Raw genomic sequence first — 21,373 nt, 5'->3', positions numbered from 1 at the left:
AAACACTAATTGGCAGGCTGTTCCATAACTGTGGGGCTTTGTAAGAAAAAGCTCTGCCCCATTCAGTGCTTTATATGTCAGTAGTAGTATTTTATAATCGGTGCGAAAGTGGAAGTGCAAGTGGCTGCAGTAATTTGTCATTTCAGCCACAAGAACATTAGAAGGTCAGATATTGGGTGAGAAGGCCTGGGGTGCAGTCTTCATTCCAGTTGATCCCGAAGTTTGTCATTGGGGTTGAGGTCAGGGCTCTGTGCAGGCCACTCAAGTTCTTCCACTCCAACATTGACAAACAATGTCTTCATGGACCTCACATTGTGCACAAAATTGTGTGCTTCCAATGTTGTGGCGACAGGTTTGGGAATGCCCACATATGGGTGTGATGGTCAGGTGTCCAAAAGGAAAAGTGGCCATGTAGTGCATGTGAACAAGTTGTCTAAGAGGGAAATTTTAGCTATTGTGACTCCAGATTCGCTGTAAATCTAGAAGGCTCTTCTCATTGGCATGAAAAATGCGACAGCAAGCTTTCAATTGTTAATGAGAGCTGTTACTGCAGAGGTTTCAACAAGCCAAGCTTGTTGTCAACTTAAGGAAGCGTGAGATCTCAGGTAACCTATTTGGGTCACAAGATGTGTGTTCTACAGGTGGTAGGTGAAATTTTGCTGCAGTGGTGGCAGCCCTAACCAACCTTCTGAAAAAAGGGGTTAAGTTAATGTGGTCCAGCACCTCTGAAAAGGCTTTTGCACCAATAAAGGCCATGCTGATCTGTGAACCAGTGTTGATTGCACCAGATTTGAACACTTCTTTTAAATTCTCAATGGATGCTTGTGAGATTGGCATGGGTACTGTGCTGCTGCAAGCTGATGCAGCTTGTACTGATAGACAAGCGGTGAAATACACGGTGGTGTATTTCTCAAGGAAGATTATTATGCAACAGAGAGCATATTCCCCCCAGTGAGAAGGAGGAACTGAGTTTGGTGATGGCTCTGCAACACTTCAAGGTATATGTGTCTAGTTCAGTTGGAGATGTGGTGGTGGAAAGTGGTGTCCTTCATACCAGAATAACTTTTTAGCCAGATGCAAAAAAAGATGTAAAAAGATAATTTACACTGTTTCAATTATACCATGCAATATTGTGTTAATTCATAATTCAAATCTAGAAAATGAACCAAATTTACAGAAATACATAGATATAAATAAAACAGACAGACAATTTTCCTCTGAATTCTCTATTTTTGAGAATGAACTGGCTATTGGAAAAACTCAAGAACAACCATACAATTGGCAAGCAACTAATTCAATGTGCCACATATTTTATCTATTGTTCCCTAGAGCAATGAAAACATGCAAATTGAAATTGTCCTCGGAGTACTACGAATTAACACGCTATTAGGAATAAATAACTGAATTTGGAGACAAACTCCAAAAAAATCATAAAATTGAGAATTCAGTGAAGAATTAAGTTGAAAAATATACTAAAATATTCAATAAAAAATAATTCAACTATTCATGTGAAAAATTCCTTCCAAGAAGTATTCTTTCAAAATTCTATTCTTTCTCAGTGACATCTTGCAAGTGCCTTTCCAGTTTATGTGTCTAATACTTTGACCTGATGCAGACTTTGGCAAGAAGCACAAGCATCACATGTGATGTTGAAAAGTAGATGCTAGTAGATAATTTAGTGCCACAAGAATTTGTGAAATCATTGTCCCAGGTGATTGTAATGCTGAAGAAATGTTGCCTAAAGCAACAGCAGTGTCATTAGCAAGCTACTCAATCCCCCAAGAAAATAATCTATTTTGATCTAAAGCTACCATGATGCCATAATTAGGAATGATCACACCCAAAGTCCTAGACCACCAAGTCTGTGGTGTGGTTGCTCAATGTCACTAGAAACAACCCTAATAATACATTATGAACATAAGTAGGGAATATTATATTAACAAGTACAAGGCAGGCTGTACACGAAGGCTACTCCTGAAAAGTGGGGCGATTTCCTACTTTGCTCTGACAATCTTGCGCTTCTGAATCAAAACCTGTAAGTATGTTTGATTATTTTATAAAATATCTGTTATTGACTGTTCAAATGCGGAGTTTTGTGTTGTGACCCAGGGCTCAGTTGTATACCTGTTAATGTGCTAGCTTAAGTTTAAGTTGCTGGATTTTGTTTGTATGTTGGTGGTCTGACAGAGACGTTGATTTAAGCTGCTGTTGTGATTGTATCTTGAATAGGGCTGCAACTAACTATTATTTTCATAATCGATTATTTGGTCGATTTATTTTTTCGATTAATCGTATGGGAGGGCAAACTTTCAGTACAATTTTTTGTATATTTAAAATAAAATCCACAAACTGAGTGTTACAAATATAAACTTCAGACTAAAACTTTACACAACTGTTTGGCCAAACAGAAAATAACCCACTACCCACACACACACACACACACACACACATACACAATACAATATATATTATTAATTTAGGACTGTAGTTTAATTCTGTGCTTTTTGTGCATCCATAAAAAATAATGCATAAATACTTGTATACAATATAAACAAAAATAAATGAATAAAATAAATAAATAAATAAATAAATTTATTTTATAGGATTTATGCACTTTTTTTATGGATGCACAAAAAGCACTGAATTAAACTGCAGTCCTAAATTAATAATAAGAACTTACTTTCACTGCACCCTGTGGTTTCTGTTACTCGCTGCCTTTAGACATATTGTTTTACTTGTGTTTACTTGTGATCATAGTGTTTTAATTAGACATTACAGAATTTACTCACGCGCCCACTGTATATCAGTGCGTCTACACTGCATAAGATCAGCAACACGGCCTCGTTACTAACACATCACTTCCGTTATAGTAAACAACAGAATTTACACTGCAAGCATGCGAATACAGCATATAATGACCATAAACTTAAATTAAACTAAACCTTTTAAGCAACTTGCACTAGTTTCCCCTGCCCTTTATACACAGTGGAGCATTTTGGATATAAACATAACTTTATGCTCATGCATCACTGTTTGGTCTCTGCGGTGTTTAATATAAAATCCTCCCCTGCCTTAGAGGACTTTTTTCCTCAGTCACGTGACTATTTCACCTCCGTGTGATGGAGACTGAGGTCATGTTGGGAATAAAAGGTAATGTTGACATAAACAGTAAACTGAAGAAAGTCATTGTCTGTGACTCTGGGTGTCTGCTAATGCTAGCGTGTGTATGACGTAATGCGCCGTCGACTAGGAAGCGCCTTCCTAGCTAGCGTCCTTCCGGTTAGTCAAAAATCCGGTAATATATTTGAGATATTTCTAAAATTTATACACTAGACGGTATAGTACATAGTACATAGTGTAAGTGTATAGTACATCATTTGGGACACAACTTTAATATTTACTTTCCGAAGCTTGTTTTTGGAATAGAAGGAACGTAATGAGTAAACGTACCGCGCACAGACCAACTAATCAATAATGAGATTCGTTGACAACGATTATCATAATCGATTATTAGCGATTTTATCGATTAGTTGTTGTAGCTCTAACCTTGAAACGGTTTATGTATATCAAATCACAAGAATCTTAGCTTTCCAATGGTGTATCACATGAGTACCTATGTACACACAGCGGCTGTGTACATAGCATAGTTTTGCACTTAAAAACACGTCGGCCTATCGGTGGGCTGTTGGAATTTTCCTTACCTCTGTGAAACTTTCTGCTCAAGTTGTGTTTGCAAAGTTGGTTCTGCTTGATCATTCACATTTTCTGAATCTGACTCGGGCTTAAACTGATATGGTAAAATGGACGACATGATGCTTATGAGCTTAGAATCGCTTTAGAAGCCTTGGAGGCTTCTAAAGCTGAGGTTTTTGCTCATAGATTTGTTATTATATTAGAAAAAGGGAATTAAATATTTTGGCAGGCAAGGCTGCGTTATAGAAATGTATTAATGACATCAGAGCTTTGCCAGTAACTTGTTCTGATGTCTCATTTTGATCTGGTGTGTCCTAACAAAAAAGCTGAACGCACATGAATACACATGACTTTGTATTGGTGTGCATGACAGTAAAAGTTGTGCGCACCCAAAAATGCACAGAGACACTTGTTGACAAACACATGGTGACACAATTGCTGATCTTAGGGCCAACTACATGGAATACTTGAGATTTTTGTAGGTGAGCGTATGTTCCACATGAGGCTGACGAAACAAGGTTTGGTGAATTAATGACATTAAATGAAATGTCAATAATTTTTAACTATACTCCGGTAAAGTGAATGTGCGTGACCAGGAATGACTTTCGTAACAAGTTACTACAAATTGCAGTGCACCTAATTTTTCATATAGGTGGCACTATAACTAAAAGCACAAAATCCTCATCACACATCATCCGGACAGCAAATACAAAGATCCAAGCAAAGCTTTGTGTTTGCCATTACTTAAGGAGTCCACCGTAATAACCTTGATTTACAAATCAACTATCTCTTTTAAGTACATATTCATTAGTCTCTCTACTTTTTGTTAAATAAATGTCCAACAAATCTGCTAAAGACCAATATTTGCATGCATTACACTCTTTTTAAAATATACACTACCATCATTATATTCCATGCTATCTAAATGAGCATGGTCAACAATGTATATTAGGGCTGCACGATTATGGCCAGAATGATAATCCTGATTATTTTGATCAATATTGAGATCACGATTATTTATCATGATTATTAATTGATTTTAGTGACAACATATATTTTTATTGCACTTTCACATTTAAATAAACAGACCACTGCTTTCACCTCCATGTTTTGCTACATTCCTGCTAATGTACAAATCTTTGCATCAAATTAGACTGGTCCTTAAAGTGCATCATATCATAGAAGCAAATTATAAATAAAATTGTACCCAAATTATAGGATAAGTAAAAATATAAATGCCATCAACCAAATGAAAATATGCAATCCAATATAACAATATGCAACCGAATGAAAACTATTCGGACCTATGCCAATGCAGAAAAGGCAATAACAGTGTTTACAGGAGAAGAGACGCAGCCAAATCACCCAATAGAGCGGTGACGTAGGGATGACGTCATTTTGTACTGCAACCCAGAAGTTAGCATCACACCGGTTCCCTCGACAAAAACCCAATAGGTTTTTCACATAGACTTTTGAATTATTGCAAAAAATAAGCTCTGTGATCAACAAAAGTTTACAACACTAACATGTTCTGTGCATCAAGATAATTTTTACAAATGAACACAACTTTTATGAAGTTTGAAGCCTAAATACAATCGCCAGAAATAAAAAGCTAACCGTATGCTACAAGCGAACTACACCATGGTCGCTCGATTTCAACGTCACCATCACCAAGCTTCCGACAAGTTTTACAAACTTGATTTAAAACATTTTCCATAATACGGATTTACTCTGTGGATGAATCTTCATCCATGTTTTTTGGGGGGTATTGTGAGAACCAATTTCATGGCTCTACAGTAACAATTTCTGTTAGGTACACTTGTGCTTCTAATTACAAAAATTTATGTCATAAACAGTTAAATGTAAGCTCTCTGCTCATGGTCACTGTTAACTGAGTTAAAATAATAGCAATGAGAAATGCTGTTGGTTAATTGATAAACAGCATAAATATTTATTTTTAAGTATCTTAAACAATAAAGAGTCCTAATTAAAAGTAGACTAACACAAAAATGATCCATATTAGGATCTAAGGTATGATCAGTTTTACATGGGTTCCCCAATACAGTGTTGCCATAGCTGCTGATAATATTGTGTTTTTTGGGTGATTAAATCAAAACATGGAAACTGGAGTTGGCTTTTCTAGTGATATCTGGCAACCGTCAGTTTAAATGAAGTGAATGCGCTGTCCATTAGAGTTAGTGAATGGAGAGCAGCAGTGTACTGTATGTTTACAGACTGAACAGTTGCTAATCTTGATTATGATTGGTGAGGAAGTATTTAATAAAGAAGTTTGAATTAAACCCCACCTTGTAGCCTTAGCATTATTATTAATTTACTCCACCCAACGCCGCTGTGTCTACACGAGCAGGTCACAGTCGCAGGTTCAGGTAATTTTGCAGGATCAATGAAAGATGGCGGTTTGTTGAGATCGGGAAGTTGAAGCAGATGATGTCAGTGTTACTCTTTTCATCATAATGGCTTCTTTGCAGTATTTACACACTTGTTTGTTTGACTGAGGTGATGAAAAGCAGTGTGAAAGTAACTGTTGCTCGGTGTAGATGCATTTTGGACTTCCTGTAGTTTTTATTCTGATTGTATCATGCAACTCCGAACAGGTCACTCGCACCTGTGAGAATAAATATTTATTCACAGTCGCACAAAGTACTTTTCAGTCGCAAATGCGAGTGAAATGGTCGCACTGTAGAGCCCTACAGAGTTTACCTGCAAAGTTTTTCCTTGTTTGGCGTGATGACGTTTAATGTCCCCGACAACCTCTGTAGTGCCATTTAGCAACATGTTAATGTCATGATTTCCCCTCGCACAAGCGCTGGAGCTCGCAACGAAGCTGGCAGATCGAGCACTAAAATACCATCGTTTCCGGGTTTTGGCATTACAAAATGACGTCATCCCTCCGCCGCTCTATGGTGACTGGCTGTAAGTTTAGGAAGCGCTTGTTTTGATCTGCAGCATAGTTTTCTATGAGCGGAGGATGAACTTTAAACATCAATATCGCAGTCATTCATGTAATCGTGGACAGTCAAAATCATAATCACTATCAATATTCGATTAATTGTGCAGCCCTAATGTATACAAGTTAATGTAAGACTCTTCCTTCAAAACAGCACAAAGTTTTACACAGTTACAGTTTGCCATTACATCCTGTAACACAAAAGAAAATGTGCCTACTACCCTCAACCACACCTTTACAAATATAGGCTCACGATCTCACAACAATCTCACGGCAAGTGGTTTTACAAAATATATCTTTGTGCTCTTTCTCTTTAAGCATCTACATGTTACCTCCCTTTCCAACTCTATTTGCCTTCATGTGTATGCCATGCCCTTTCTGTTTGAAGCCAACTGAACCTTGCAAATTAGCCTCATATTAACATCCATGCAGGAAAATTTCACACATAGTGTCTACACATTGATGTTGGCAAATTTCGGGTAAATCAAACAAACCTCATACTAGTAAAAAGTGCAGTGCACTTACTTTTCCATATAGGTGGTGCTAAAACTAAAACAAAACTCAAATGGATATAATCAGGACTTGCTATTGAGTAGCTACTTGACGTTTGAAGCCCATCATTCAAACCAGCACAGAATTATTCACACCACCTATTTAGCATGGCATCATTTATAACAATGACAACACCTTAATCAAACATCACTGAACCTGTTGCTAGGTTTATGTGACTATTTTTCAAGCAAATCAGACAAATCCTCTAGTAAATCAACATGAATCTATTTGGTGAACCTATATTTCAGTCTAGGTGGCTGTATAACGATGACTCATAATTGTCACGTTACTGTAATCAGGAGTGACTCATTAGTAAGACATGCACAAGTTGAGGCTTATCAAACCAAACCTTAAGTTATGTCCACTTCCTGGTTTGGTGTGGCGTCTCATGCAAATCAATTTGCAGCCATTATGTCCTCATTTGAGAAACCCACAATTCCTTGGCAATTTATAATCTCACATATCTGAAGTTTATTCCAACAAAATTTAAAGGAAATCCGCTGAACTCTCTAGGAGGAGTATGAAAGAGTTTCTGAAAAGTATGGAAAAAATGCACAAATTCCAAAATTGGCCAACTTTCTGTTGGAAGGAGTCACTCAAACCACTGCTAAAAATTTGTTCAATGACGACATTCATGCTCATGCCAAATTTCATGACCAACTGTCTCCTTACCATTAAAACCTTTGAATCAGATTTAGTGTTGTGTGTCAAGCAAATCTATTGCCCACCATTCCATCCTCATTTAAGATATCTACTATTCCCTCACAATTTATAATCACATATGTCTGGAGTTAATAATACTTAAATTTCAAGTGAATCTACTTATCTTTGTAGAAGGAGTACAAAAGAGTTTGTTAAAATTATACAAAGAAACACGAAACTTTCAAAATGGCTGACTTACTGTTGGGCGGAGCTAATACAAGACAATGGGAAATATGTCCGACATGATGTAGACGATGTCAGCACCAAAATTAGTAAATATCAGACGGACTTTGTGACAACCACAACAATAAACTCATTCAGAAATTTTGGGGGCACTATGGAGTCAACTGGCCAAAACCTAAAAGAAATGACCAAAGGATTATAAAATTTGGGCAAAGTGTGATGAGTATGCCAAATTTCCCTGATTTTCATGCACTACAAGGGTGTCAAATTTGCGTTCAAAACCTTGGTAGCGCTATGGAGCTCAGGCAGCACACCTATCCTAAACGACAATATCAAGTGAAAAATTGACCTAATAGAAATGTAAAGTTTGATGCATTTTCAGCCATTGTAAGCCTCTCAAAACAACGTGTTTGAAAACCCGACATTCCAGCCAACATGGCAGACTTCCTGTTGAGCAGAGTCAGATACAACCAAGTGAAACTTGTTGTACATGAGTGCAACAACCATACCAAATCTTCTGCTCCTCCGAGAAAATTAATCAAATTCCATTCCACCTTTCGGGGGCACTATGGAGCTGCTAAACCACAACCAAGTCTTTTTACTACATGTTTTAATTTTCACCAGGTATAACATATCAGGTCTGCTGAATTTCATTCATATTGAAGCATCACAAATGCCTCAAACATTAGTGAAAGTGCTAAATAAAATAATAATGATAAACACACACAAAACAATAGGGCTTTGCACCTTTGGTGCAGGCCGCTCTGCTGAAGCCTACCAGGTTTAATTACAATTGATCAAAGGATGGCCGAGATACAGCCTCTGATCCAATTTTGCGTCAACATCGTTAAATTTGCGACATCATAACTTTTGAACATGTATGAATATAAAAATTGTTTAGCTGTTTGAACGATGAGTAATGAAAAAACTGTGTATCTGTACATTTCAAAGTGGTGACTACTGTAATGGATGGAGTCTTAATGTAAGATATGGATTGTGATCAGCATGAGGAGAGAAATCTGTTCGACTAAATTTCTTTTCTCTAGGACAAACTGTTCAACAATTATAACTATTTGAAAAGTGAATGTTTGAACTAGTGGTGGCACGATACAGTTGGTCCTAGAGATCCCATGATTGGTCCAGATACTACTCATGGTCATATCTATGCCTGTGCCAAATTTCATCATTTTCCTCCTTACAGATCATAGGGCTGCCATAGACTCCTATTAGGGAAGAAGAAGAAGAAGCAGAATAATAATAATATAGCTGCAAACAACGATTAATGGGGTCAAGCCCCAAAGGCACAGCGAGCGCAATGTGGAGCCTGAAGAACACAAAGAGGTGAAATAGAATGTACATGAATGAATGAATAAACTGAACTGAAGCTTGTTGTTTATCATAGTGCACCACACGGAGAATGCACGTTTATTTTGATGCTGAAGAGAGCTTCCAAGGTGAGAATGAGCACACAAAAGCATTAGCTAAACTGTTAACAGATACTGGATCATAACTTTCGAACAAATATGAAAATAAAAATTCTGTTAAGTCACACTTGTGTTGCTCTGTCCACAGATCATCTGAGCCAATTTTGCTACGAATTGAACAAAATTCATCATTTTCCTACTTAAGATTCATAGGGCTGCCATAGACTTTCACTGAGGAAGAAGAAGAAGAATAGGAAAACTAACGGATACAATAGGTGCCTACACATCTTTGGTGCTTGGCCCCTAATAATAGGAAAACTAACAGATACAATATGGGCTGACCCCTAATAAACGGAGCAGATCCAATAGGGCCTCTCACCATCGGTGCTCAGGCCCTAATAATAATAAGTAGAGATGCACTGATGTATAGTTTGAAAACATCCGATGATCAGGGCCGATTATATCCTGTCAATCAAAAGAGGGTGGGAAAACGCATCAATTTCATGCTGTGTGTAAAGATGATGTCTCTTGTGTGGAATGACGACAAAACTGCAGTTTGTAAGCTCTGCACCTCAAAAATTTTACACCGGAAGTGAGCAGCACTGAAGCGGCGTCGAGTCTAATTCCCCCTAATAACCCCCCCACCCCAGCGCTACTCCTGCGCTTCTCCTGCTTTTCAAGCATGAATTGCCTGTTTAAGGTTCTGCCACAGCATCTAAGTCGGTTCAAGTCAGAACTTTGACTAGGCCACTCCAAAACTTTAATTTAGCTTTTTTTTGAGCTGTTCAGAGGTGGACTTACTCCTGTGCTTTGGATCATTGTCTTGAATTATTGTCTATACTTGTGTAGACCTGTGCTGTTAATTTATGCAGTTGACGTTCAACTTTAAAACGTCTACAAATACAGTCTGGTCATAAGTATTTGGACAGCCACACAATTTTTAAAAATCATTTTTAGAAGACCACGGAAGACAACTAAAGTGGGTGATTGCAGAATTCTTTCCTTGGTGAAGACAAACCCCTTCACAATACATCGCCAAGTCAAGAACACTCTTGAGGAGGTAGGTGCATCATTGACAGTCTACAACCAATAAACACCTTCATGAATGTAAATATGGAGGTTTTACTTCAAAATGCAACCCACAGGTAACACTCTAGAACAGAAAGACTAGATTAGACTGCTAGAAAACATCTTAAAAAAAAAAAAAAGCCTGCTCACTTCTAGAACAACTTTGGACAGATGAAACCAAGATTAACTCGTACCAGGATAATGGGAATGCTATATATATATATATTTTTTTTGTGGTAAACCACCTGAATTAAAACTGAATGGAATGTCTACACTTAAGTCACATCTTGATTGCTTAATTTCAGGACCATTATGGTGGTGTACAGAGGCAAAATTACAAAACCTTTTTCACAGTCCAAATACTTATGGACCCAAATGTAAATATTCCTGTTAACTGATTAAAAATCGAATAGTCTTTTTAGTTATTAATTGACTTTTTAGTAAACAATGAAAATTGAAATGTCAATAGCAGTAAAACGCTTAAAGACTGAGGGGTCTTATTTTGGTTTGTTTGTTCATTTAACCTAGAGCAAAAAATACCACCGATTTGTGAAAATCAGCTGAACATAAAGCAGTTAAATAAAAACAATTTACAGCTACTTTTTTAGGGTAGACCAGCAACTGTCCATAATATTGATTGAATTGATTGAATTTGACCCTTTCTTGTATGGTAGATATTTTGATGTATTACAGTGGGCAGTTCGGCATCTACTGTTTACCTCTACTTGTTGTGGCTTAACATTGAATCTGGCCCTTTCCAGTATGGTAGAAGTTTTGATGTATTGTAGTGGGCAGTGTAGCATCCACAGTGTTACTTTACTTGGGCCAAAAGCTATATAGCTAGAACTTACTGTATGATGTTGGACTGGTGCCAAAAGAATAATCAGTGTTAGTTTTCTTATGCCAAAGGTTCACATTCTTTGTGTGGTGGAAAAAGGCTCTAGGCTCCCTGTATTTTTAATTGTATAGATAGTGGATATAGTCTTTTCTAACTTTGTCACTTCCTTTGACAGTGAGCTACTTTTTCTGGTTGCTCTTTGATGCATCTGTTATTTCTATTTAAGCGGCTAAATATAAACTGTCAGAGGGGATTTATTTTTTATGAATAAATAAGCATGTTTACATAAGACAACACAGGAATATTTAACACACATGGGTAAAAAACCTTGTCTTTGTTCATTCTGTCACTGAAAGTTCTAGGTGTGACTGAGTTATTGAATTTGTCAAGTATGGTGATCATCACAAATGACTGCAAATAAATATCATCTTTTACCTATTATTATTATTATTATTATTATTATTATTACTACTACTACTACTACTCATTTTCATTATATTATTTGATTTTGAACATTTGCTTATAATGTAGTAAATATTATTGACCAAACGGGAGATGTGTATGGTCTGTGTATTTTTTGCTTGCATGTCCTCCAAGCAAGATGATGGTTTAAAGACCACAGTGTATTCGTTACTTGTGTAGTGTTGGCAGTTTGTAAAAGCAATTTTCCCTTTAGCATTTGACTTGATATTAAATCTCTAACTTCAAGTGAGCAGAATTGGATTAGTTTTATTCATGCACTTAAATGGGTAGCCTTAGAGACAACTGTAATGGAAATTATTTTAACATTTCTTCACTGATGTACTAGGGATTGGATTATACTAACTACAGAAGCCCTATCCAGTAATGTACTTAAAAATAAATAAATAAATAAATTAAAAAATAAATAAATTACCATTAATTTTATTTGCCTTGTGGCCAACCCTATTGGATATACTCTATGATATGAGTGTCAATAATGAGGACATTTTGCATGTTTGCAGTTACACCCCAATAGATATAAATTAAAGTAATATTTATGAACAGTTAGTACCCATGTGAAGTGGGCAGCAGTATAGGTAGCAACATTTTGAAATAATTAATGGAATCAGTTACTGAAATCAATTTCAGTAAATAGATGCTCAGTTTCTACTTGAAGCCACACACACACACACATTTTCTCTTAATTTCCTTGTAAGAACCTTCCACTGATTATAATTATTATTGAGGCCAATTAATGCTACAGCCTCATATAACCCTAACCAAAAACCCAGTAACCAAAAGGAAACATTTAGGCTTTTTTTTTCTTCTTTTTTTTTTTTTTTAAAGATTTTTTTTTTTTTAAAAAGAAAGTAGTTGTGGTTTTAGTAGGGGGGAGCAGTATTGCTTGTAGGGACCAACCACAAAATCAAAAAGTCACATATCTCTGTCCTTGTGTGGATATCTGGTCCCCACCAATATTTAGCATAAAACATGTGTAATATATAATACAAGATGCAAACCACAAACTGACATACTTGAGTTACTGCTTTGCTACTGGAAAATGTAGTTAAACTAATAGTTCTGATAATACTGTTAGATCAGACTGTTGGAAACTCCGAAGCAAAGACCAGGAAACTCTGGTAAAGCTTCAGCAGGATTATTTATTGTAGAACACCAGGAGCATCAGTCTACAGGTAAGAACGTGCTATCTTGCACTACAGTCATCAAGTCTGAAAGCAATAAGCTATACATTGTAGTTTTTTTTTTTAATACATTTTGGGGGGCAGTGCTTAGAGGGGGAGACAGAGCACTCAGGTGACGACCTTAAACAATGTATGCAAAGGAACCCACCCCAGGCTCTGGAGTTTCACCAGTCCTAATCCAATCAGCATAATTATATAACTCAGACAACTTCATTGTCATAGAGATAAAGAAAAGTCCACACCTAGGTACTAAACATTTACACTTAAGTAAAGTATTGATGATCATGAACAATGGCCAATAATTCAAAGAATGGGACCGGGGCACCAAGAGCCATCACAGACAAAAAGTGATAGCCTCAGTTACCATGTTTTTAAATTTGTATTCCCACAAGACTCTCCGGCTAGGAATTTTTGGTATCCATCATCAGTGTCCGTGAATGATGCATGTTTGTATACTTTAAGCATTTAAATAAACATAAATAAAATAGTCAACAGGCACCATGAATGCAACAAACAATCGAGGACAAGAAAACTTTCTGCTAACGAAAAATATTACTTTATGACTGCTAATAACATTTTATTTATCTTTGTTTTAACTAGACTGAAATGTATTTAAAGAAGCACCCAAATGTTACCTTGCAGTGCATATTCTCAAATTTATTAAATGTATCAGAATGTACTTCTTTGCAGTTGGACTAGGATCATATGTCTCTGTGATCTCAACATGTTCCTCCCTGTCTCAATTAGGTTGATCAGGATCACTTGCTTTTAGGAAGTGACTTTTAAGGGTTGACTGTTTTGCCATTGTCTGTTCAATTGTGCAGTGACCATTTGCCGGTAGGTATTTGCCCCTTGCGTTCTGCAAGAAAGAGGAAATTTGTTCTTTGGAATTGAGTAAAGTAATATCTGACTGGGTAAGAGGAAATTTTAATTTCAGGCTTGAATACAGTGTATATGGCTTTGTGTCATTAATTTTTAATTCTGGAATTGAATCACCTATCTGGATTTTCTGTGCATGCCAGGAGAAAGTTCCACTTTTCAGCCCACCTATAGAGTGTTTCCCTCCAACAAATCACCATTATGAGCACTGTTGGCCTTATTTAGCTAAGATATACCGTATACTTTGCTCACTGTCTAATTTTCTTAGCAAAAAATGAATATTAAAGAGAATTGGGAACCATTTTGCAAACTACTTGAATCCGATTTTAATTCTAGTTTCATTTCTTTTGAACACAGCCACTGTAGCTGTGATCATGGTCCATGTTATGCCATCCACTTTCATAGGAATACCTGTACATCTGCTCATTTGTGCAGTTATGCAGTCAGCCAATTGTGTGGCAGCAGCACAATGCATAAAATTATTCAGATACAGGCCAAAAGCATCAGTTAATATTCACATCAAACATCAGAATGGGGGGAAAAGTGAGCTCTGTGACATGGTTGTTGGTGCCAGATGGGATGGTTTGAGTATTTCAGAAACTGCTGGATAGATCTGGGAATTTCACACATAACAGTCTCTAGAGTTTACACCGAATTGTGTGAAAAACAAAACACATTGAATGAGTGACAGTTTGGTGGGGTAAACACTTTGTCGATAGAGGTCAAAAGAAATTGGCCAGATTGGTTCGAGCTGCCAGAAAGGATATAGAAATTTAAACAATCACTCTTTAGAGCCTCGGTGAGCAGAAAGGTATCTCGGCATGCACAAAACATTGAACCTTAAGGTGGATGGGCTATAAAAGTGGAAGACCACATTGGGTTCTACTCCTGTCAGCCAAGAACAGGAATCTGAGGCTATCATGGTCACAGGCTCCCAAACTGGACAGTTGATGTAAAAAGGACCTGTTTTTTTCTCCAGTCTTAAACTGTCTGTCTAGTACTGGTGAGTATGAAAACCTCAGATTCTGCTTCTTGGCTGACAGAAGTGGAAGCTGATGTGGTCTTTGCAATTGTAATGCATCCACCTCAAGGTGGACAAACACCTTTGTGTGTGTGTGTGTGTGTGTGTGTGTGTGTATATGTATATATATATATGTGTGTGTGTATATATATATATGTGTGTGTGTATATATATATATATATGTATGTATATATATATATATATATATATATATATATATATATATATATATATATATATATATATATATATATATATATATATATATATAGACAGAGAGAGAGAGAGAGAGAGTACAAGCAAAAACTGTAATTTTTTTTCCTTTTGCTCCAGTTCGAGTACATTGTTCTGATAGGCTTTGAAAATAACAATAATGTGAAATCAGTCACTGCTGATTTTTTATCTGACAAAATAACAAAAATGAAATGATAATGTTACATATTTATTTCTAGTAATTTATTATTTTATTTGATCTCCATGTCACCCTCCCAGTCGTTTTACAAACTGTCCCTTTACACAACCTGGTGGTAATTTCACGAATGACTGTCATATGTGACTGGTTTGTATTTACCACAGTGAGTGACCTTGCTGTGGTGGTATACGCAGCGGTAATAGACATTCTGGTTGACTACCTACTGTATGATGGTAAAAACATTTGAGGGAACTTTTCATGCACCTGAGATGCAAAAGATTATTATTGAGAAAGACAAGTCATTCAAAATAGAGAATATTGGCAGAAAAGACCAGAAACCAGAAAAAAAAGTTTGTCTGGTGATTTGGGTGGGGTGGCCTGATAAATGTGGGAGAGTTGTGAAATCAGATAATAAAACACACTTGTACACAACTCTGAATCTTTAAATTGTGGTTTGTTTTTCAAATGGAAACCCTTTTTATCTCACACAATTTGGTTATGTGAGGTTATAAGATGTGTAGTTTGTTCTGGAATATGACACGTCATCCACTGGCAAGTGTCAGCGATTCCAAGTTTCAATTTCAGAATTGTGGTAAGTTACAATAATTCCTTTAGTTTTAATAGTGTTTTTAAAAAATAGATAGATAGATGGATAGATAGATACAGTATCTCACAAAAGTGAGTACACTCACATTTTTGTAAATATTTGGTTATATCTTTTCATGTGAGAACTCTGAAGAAATGACACTTTGCTACAATGTGAAGTAGTGAGTGTACAGCTTGTGTAACAGTGTAAATTTGCTGTCCCCTCAAAATAACTCAACACATAGCCATTAATGTCTAAACTCCTGGCAACAAAGGTGAGTACACCCCTAAGTGTAAATGTCCAAATTGGGCCCAATTAGCCATTTTCCCTCCCCGGTTTCATGTGACTTGTCAGTGTTACAAGGTCTCAGGTGTGAATGGGGAGCAGGTGTGTTAAATTTGGTGCCATCGCTCTCACACTCCCTTATACTGGTCACTGGAAGTTCAACATGGCACCTCATGGCAAAGAACTCTCTGAGGATCTGAAAAAGAATTGTTGCTCTACATAAAGATGGCCTAGGCTATAAGAAGATTTCCAAACCCTGACACTGAACTGCAGCACGGTGGCCAAGACCATACAGTGGTTTAACAGGACCGGTTTCACTCAGAACAGGCCTCGCCATGGTCGACCAAAGAAGTTGAGTGCACATGCTCAGCATCATATCCAGAGGTTGTCTTTGGGAAATAGACGTACGAGTGGTGCCCGCATTGCTGCAGAGGTTGAAGGGGTGGGGGGTCAGCCTGTCAGTGCTCAGACCATACGCTGCACACTGCATCAAATTGGTCTGCATGGCTGACATCCCAGAAGGAAGCATCTTCTAAAGATGATGCACAAGAAAGCCCGCAAACAGTTTGCTGAAGACATGGATTACTGGACCCATGTCCTGTGGTCTGATGAGACCAAGATAAACTTATTTGGTTCAGATGGTGTCAAGTGTGTGTGGTGGCAACCAGGTGAGGAGTACAAAGACAAGTGTGTCTTGCCTACAGTCAAGCATGGTGGTGGGAGTGTAATGGTCTGGGGCTGCATGAGTGCTGCCGGCACTGGGGAGCTACAGTTCACTGAGGGAACCATGAATGCCAACACGTACTGTGACATACTGAAGCACAGCATGATCAGTATGCAGTATTCCAGCATGATAATGACCCCAAACACACCTCCAAGATGACCACTTCCTTGCTAAAGAAGCTGAGGGTGAAGGTGATGGACTGGCCAAGCATGTCTCCAGACCTAAACCCTATTGAGCATCTGTGGGGCATTCTCAAATGGAAGGTGGAGGAGCACAATGTCTCCAACATCCACCAGCTCCGCGATGTCATCATGGAGGAGTGGAAGAGGACTCCAGTGGCAACCTGTGAAGCTCTGGTGAACTCCATGCCCAAGAGGGTTAAGGCAGTGCTGGAAAATAATGGTGGACAAAATATTGACACTTTTGGGCCCAATTTGGACATTTCCACTTAGGGGTATACTCACGTTTGTTGCCAGCGGTTTAGACAGTAATGTCTGTGTATTGAGTTATTTTGAGGGGACAGCAAATTCACACTGTTATACAAGCTGTACACTCACTACTTTACATTGTGGCAAAGTGTCATTTCTTTAGTGTTGTCACATAAAAAGATATAATCAAATATTTACATTTACATTTTATTCATTTATTCACTTAGCAGATGCTTTTATCCAAAGCGACTTACAAATGAGAAAGATACAAGCAAAATGATATATCAAGCAGAGAACAGTACAAGTAGTGCTACCATACAAGATCCATTAATTGAATTCCAGAAGAAGCAAAGTGCAGAGTAGAGGTTTAAGTGCAATATTTTATTTATTTATTTATTTTTATTATGAGTTGGTTAGGTGTTCATGGAAGAGGTGGGTCTTTAGCTGTTTTTTGAAGATGGTGAGAGATTCTGCAGTCCGGGTTGAGACTGGAAGTGCATTCCACCACTGAGGAACAGTTAGTGTGAAGGTTCTGGAAAGGGACCTTGCGCCATGCTGAGTTGGAACTGCTAATCGATCGCAGATTGCGAGAGGGAACGTAGGCCTTCAGGAGAGAGTTGAGGTAGGAGGGTGCTGTTCCTGACAAGGTCTTGTAGGTGAGCATCAAGGCCTTGAACTTGATGCGGGCAGCTACAGGAAGCCAGTGGAGGGAGATGAAGAGGGGTGTGACATGGGTTCTTTTGGGCTGGTTGAAGATGAGGTGCACTGCAGCATTCTGAATCATCTCAAGGGGTTTGATGAAGCTGGCTGGGAGGCCTGAAAGCAGTGAGTTGCAGTAGTCCAGTTTAGAGATAACAAGAGCCTGGACTAGTATCTGTGTAGCCTGTTCGGTGATGTAGGGTCGGATTTTCTTGATGTTGTGAAGGATGAACCTACAGGACCTTGCAGTTGCTGAGATATGGTCTGTAAAGGTCAATCCGTCATCAAGAATCACCCCAAGGTTCCTGGCCGTCCTGGTTGGCATGAGTGTGAGTGAGCCGAGCTGTACAGTGAGGTTGTGGTTGATTGAAGGACAGGCTGGGATCACGAGAAGCTCAGATTTTGCCAGGTTATGCTTAAGATGGTTTTCCTTCATCCAGACTGAGATGTCCAAAAGGCAAGCAGAGATTCGTGCAGAGACTGATGGATCGTCAGGCTGGAAGGACAAATGGAGCTGGGTGTCATCAGCATAGCAATGATATGAGAAGCCATGAGACTCAATCACCTGCCCTAGAGATGTAGTGTAGATAGAAAAGAGGAATGGACCCAGAACTGACCCCTGTGGAACGCCAGTTGTGAGTTGCTGAGTTTCAGAAATACCTCCCCTCCATGATACCTTGAAGGATCTGTCAGAGAGATAGGATTCCACCGAGCGCAGAACCGTTCCAGTGATGCCCAGGCTAGAGAGAGTTGACAGGAGGATCTGATGGTTCACAGTGTTGAAAGCAGCCGAGAGGTCAAGTAGGATGAGGACAGATGATCTAGAAGTTGCTCTTGCTAGTCGTAAGGCTTCAGTGACGGAAAGCAGAGCAGACTCCATGGAGTGGTTGTTCTTGAAGCCAGACTGCTTGGTGAGAAAATTTGAGAGTTGATTAAAAAACGGCTCTTTCAAGAGTTTTGGAAAGAAAAGGGAGGAGGGAAACAGGTCTGTAGTTGTGAACTATAGCAGAGTTGAGTGATGGTTTAAGCAGTGGGGTAACCCGGGCTTGCTTAAATGAGGTAGGGTATGTGCCAGTAGAGAGCGATGTGTTAAAGATGTGTGTGTGTGAGTGCAGGTAATAGTGTGGGAGAGATGGACTGAAGAAGGTGAGAAGGGATAGGGTCAAGAGGACAGGTTATGGGACGGCTAGAGAAGGGGAGTTCAGAGACATCAGTCTCTGAGAGGGGAAAGAAGGAATTCAGTTGGGAGTTACATGGAGGAGGAGTTGGTCTATGCATGTCTGGGGTTGAGAACAGGTTCCTGATTGATGTAACCTTGTTGGTAAAGAAAGTGGCAAAGTCATCTGCAGTGAGAGAAGTAGGGGAAGGGGGAGGAGGGGGACAGAGTAGAGAGGAAAAGGTTTTGAAAAGAATGCGGGTGTTGGGAGAACTACCAATCTTCTCTTGGTAGAATGTGGCTTTAGCAATGGAGATGCTATTGGAAAAAGAAGAGAGAAGTGTCTGGTAATTGGTTAGGTCAATTGGGTTGTTTGATTTGCGCCATTTCCTTTCAGATGCTCTTTGGCCCGGTTGTTACGCAGAGCTTCTGAGAGCCAAGGACTAGAGGGTGATGTGCGAGCAGGTCTGGAGCTTAGGGGGCATATGCTGTCAAGAGAAGATGTTAGGGTGGAGCATAGCATGTCGGTTGCGGTGTTTAAGTCAAGTGAGGAAAGGTGGCTGTCGGAGGGAAGTAAAGTTGTACATTTACAAAAATGTGAGGGGTGTACACACTTTTGTGAGATACTGTATGTGTGTGTGTGTGTGTGTGTGTGTATATATATATATATATATATATATATATATATATATATATATATATATATATATATATATATATATATATATATATATATATATATATATATATATATATACACACACACACACACACACACACACACACACACACATTTAAAGATAGATAGATAAACTGTGTATATTCAGTGCCCTCCACTATTATTGGCACCCTTGGTAAATATGAGCAAAAAAGGCTGTGAAAAAAAATTTCTTTACTTTTTGATCTTTTGTTTAAAAAAATTCACAAAAAAAATTATAGATTTTACAAATGACGTACTATACACTTAGAGTATGCAGTTTGCACACTACCGTCTAGTGTATGATTTTTAGAAAGGCAATATCTCAAATGGAACACTAGCGATTTTTTGCTAACTGTAAGCATAAGCCGCTTCATGACATGAAAAGCACGTAATACAATGCTGCTAGCTTTAGTAGATACCCAGCGTCAATGTAAATGAATTTCTTTAGTTTACTGTTTGTCACAGTTAACTTTTATGTTCAACATGACCTCAGTCACCATCAGACAGAGGCGTAATCGTCCAATGACGGTCCTCTAAGACAGAGGAGCATTTTATATCGAACACAGCGAATAAGATCAAACGTTGCAAAGTGGAGCTTGTGTAGCACGGACACACGACAGTGATGCACGAGGTAAAACTTGTTTATATCCAAAGCTCCACTGTGCAAGGGGTTGGGGAAACTGGTGCGAGTTTCTTTAATTCAAGTTTATTGTCATTATATGCTGTCTTTGCATGGTACAGTGTAACTTCTGTTGTTTATTATTACGGGAGTAATCTGTTAGTAACGAGGCCGCATTGCTACTCAATTACAGTGTAGACGCGGTGATGCACAGTGGGAGTAAGATCTGTAATGTCTAATTAAAACGGTATGATCAAAGTAAACGCAAGTAGAACAATATGCTTAAAGGCAGTGAGAAACAAAGCATAAGATGCAGTGAAAGGGAGATTTTATTATTAATTTAAGACTATAGTTTAATTATCAGTGCTTTTTCGTGTGTGTGTATATGTATATGTGTGTGTGTGTGTGTGTATATATATATATATATATATATATATATATATATATATATATATATATATATATATATATATATATATATATATATATATATATATATATATATATATATATATATAAATGAATGAATGAATAAAAACACAGACCAGTCGGTCATAACGTTAAAACCACCTGGCTAATACTTGCCTAATATTGTGTAGGTCCCCTTTCTGCAGCCAAAACTGCTCTGAACAGTTGAGGCATGGATTCCACAAGACTTTTGAAGGTGTGCTTTGGTGTCTGGCATCAGGATTTTAGCAGCAGATCCTAGTAAGTTGCAAGATTGGGCCTCCATGGATTAGACTTTGTCCAGCATATCCCACAGATGCTTGAT

The 21,373-nt window shown here is 38.1% G+C and overlaps 1 protein-coding gene across 2 annotated transcripts in view; it reads left to right on the top strand.

The window, feature by feature from the left end:
• Positions 1–21,373, top strand: part of sema4ba (sema domain, immunoglobulin domain (Ig), transmembrane domain (TM) and short cytoplasmic domain, (semaphorin) 4Ba) — a 173,993-nt gene that overhangs the window by 32,401 nt on the left and 120,219 nt on the right. Inside the window, exons 2-3 of one of the 2 annotated variants that reach the window (XM_053678047.1) lie at positions 9,501–9,552; positions 9,671–10,582. The exons of the other annotated variant lie outside the window; for it this stretch is intronic. The gene's annotated coding sequence lies outside the window, so the exon portion shown is untranslated. The remainder of the gene's footprint in view (positions 1–9,500; positions 9,553–9,670; positions 10,583–21,373) is intronic. 2 annotated transcript variants of the gene reach the window in all.

This window comes from Ictalurus punctatus, chromosome 4 (assembly GCF_001660625.3).
Source record: "Ictalurus punctatus breed USDA103 chromosome 4, Coco_2.0, whole genome shotgun sequence".
Classification (NCBI taxonomy): Eukaryota; Metazoa; Chordata; class Actinopteri; order Siluriformes; family Ictaluridae; genus Ictalurus; species Ictalurus punctatus.
Note: the sequence above shows the minus strand (reverse complement) of the source record. Positions and strands in the feature narration are given on the sequence as shown.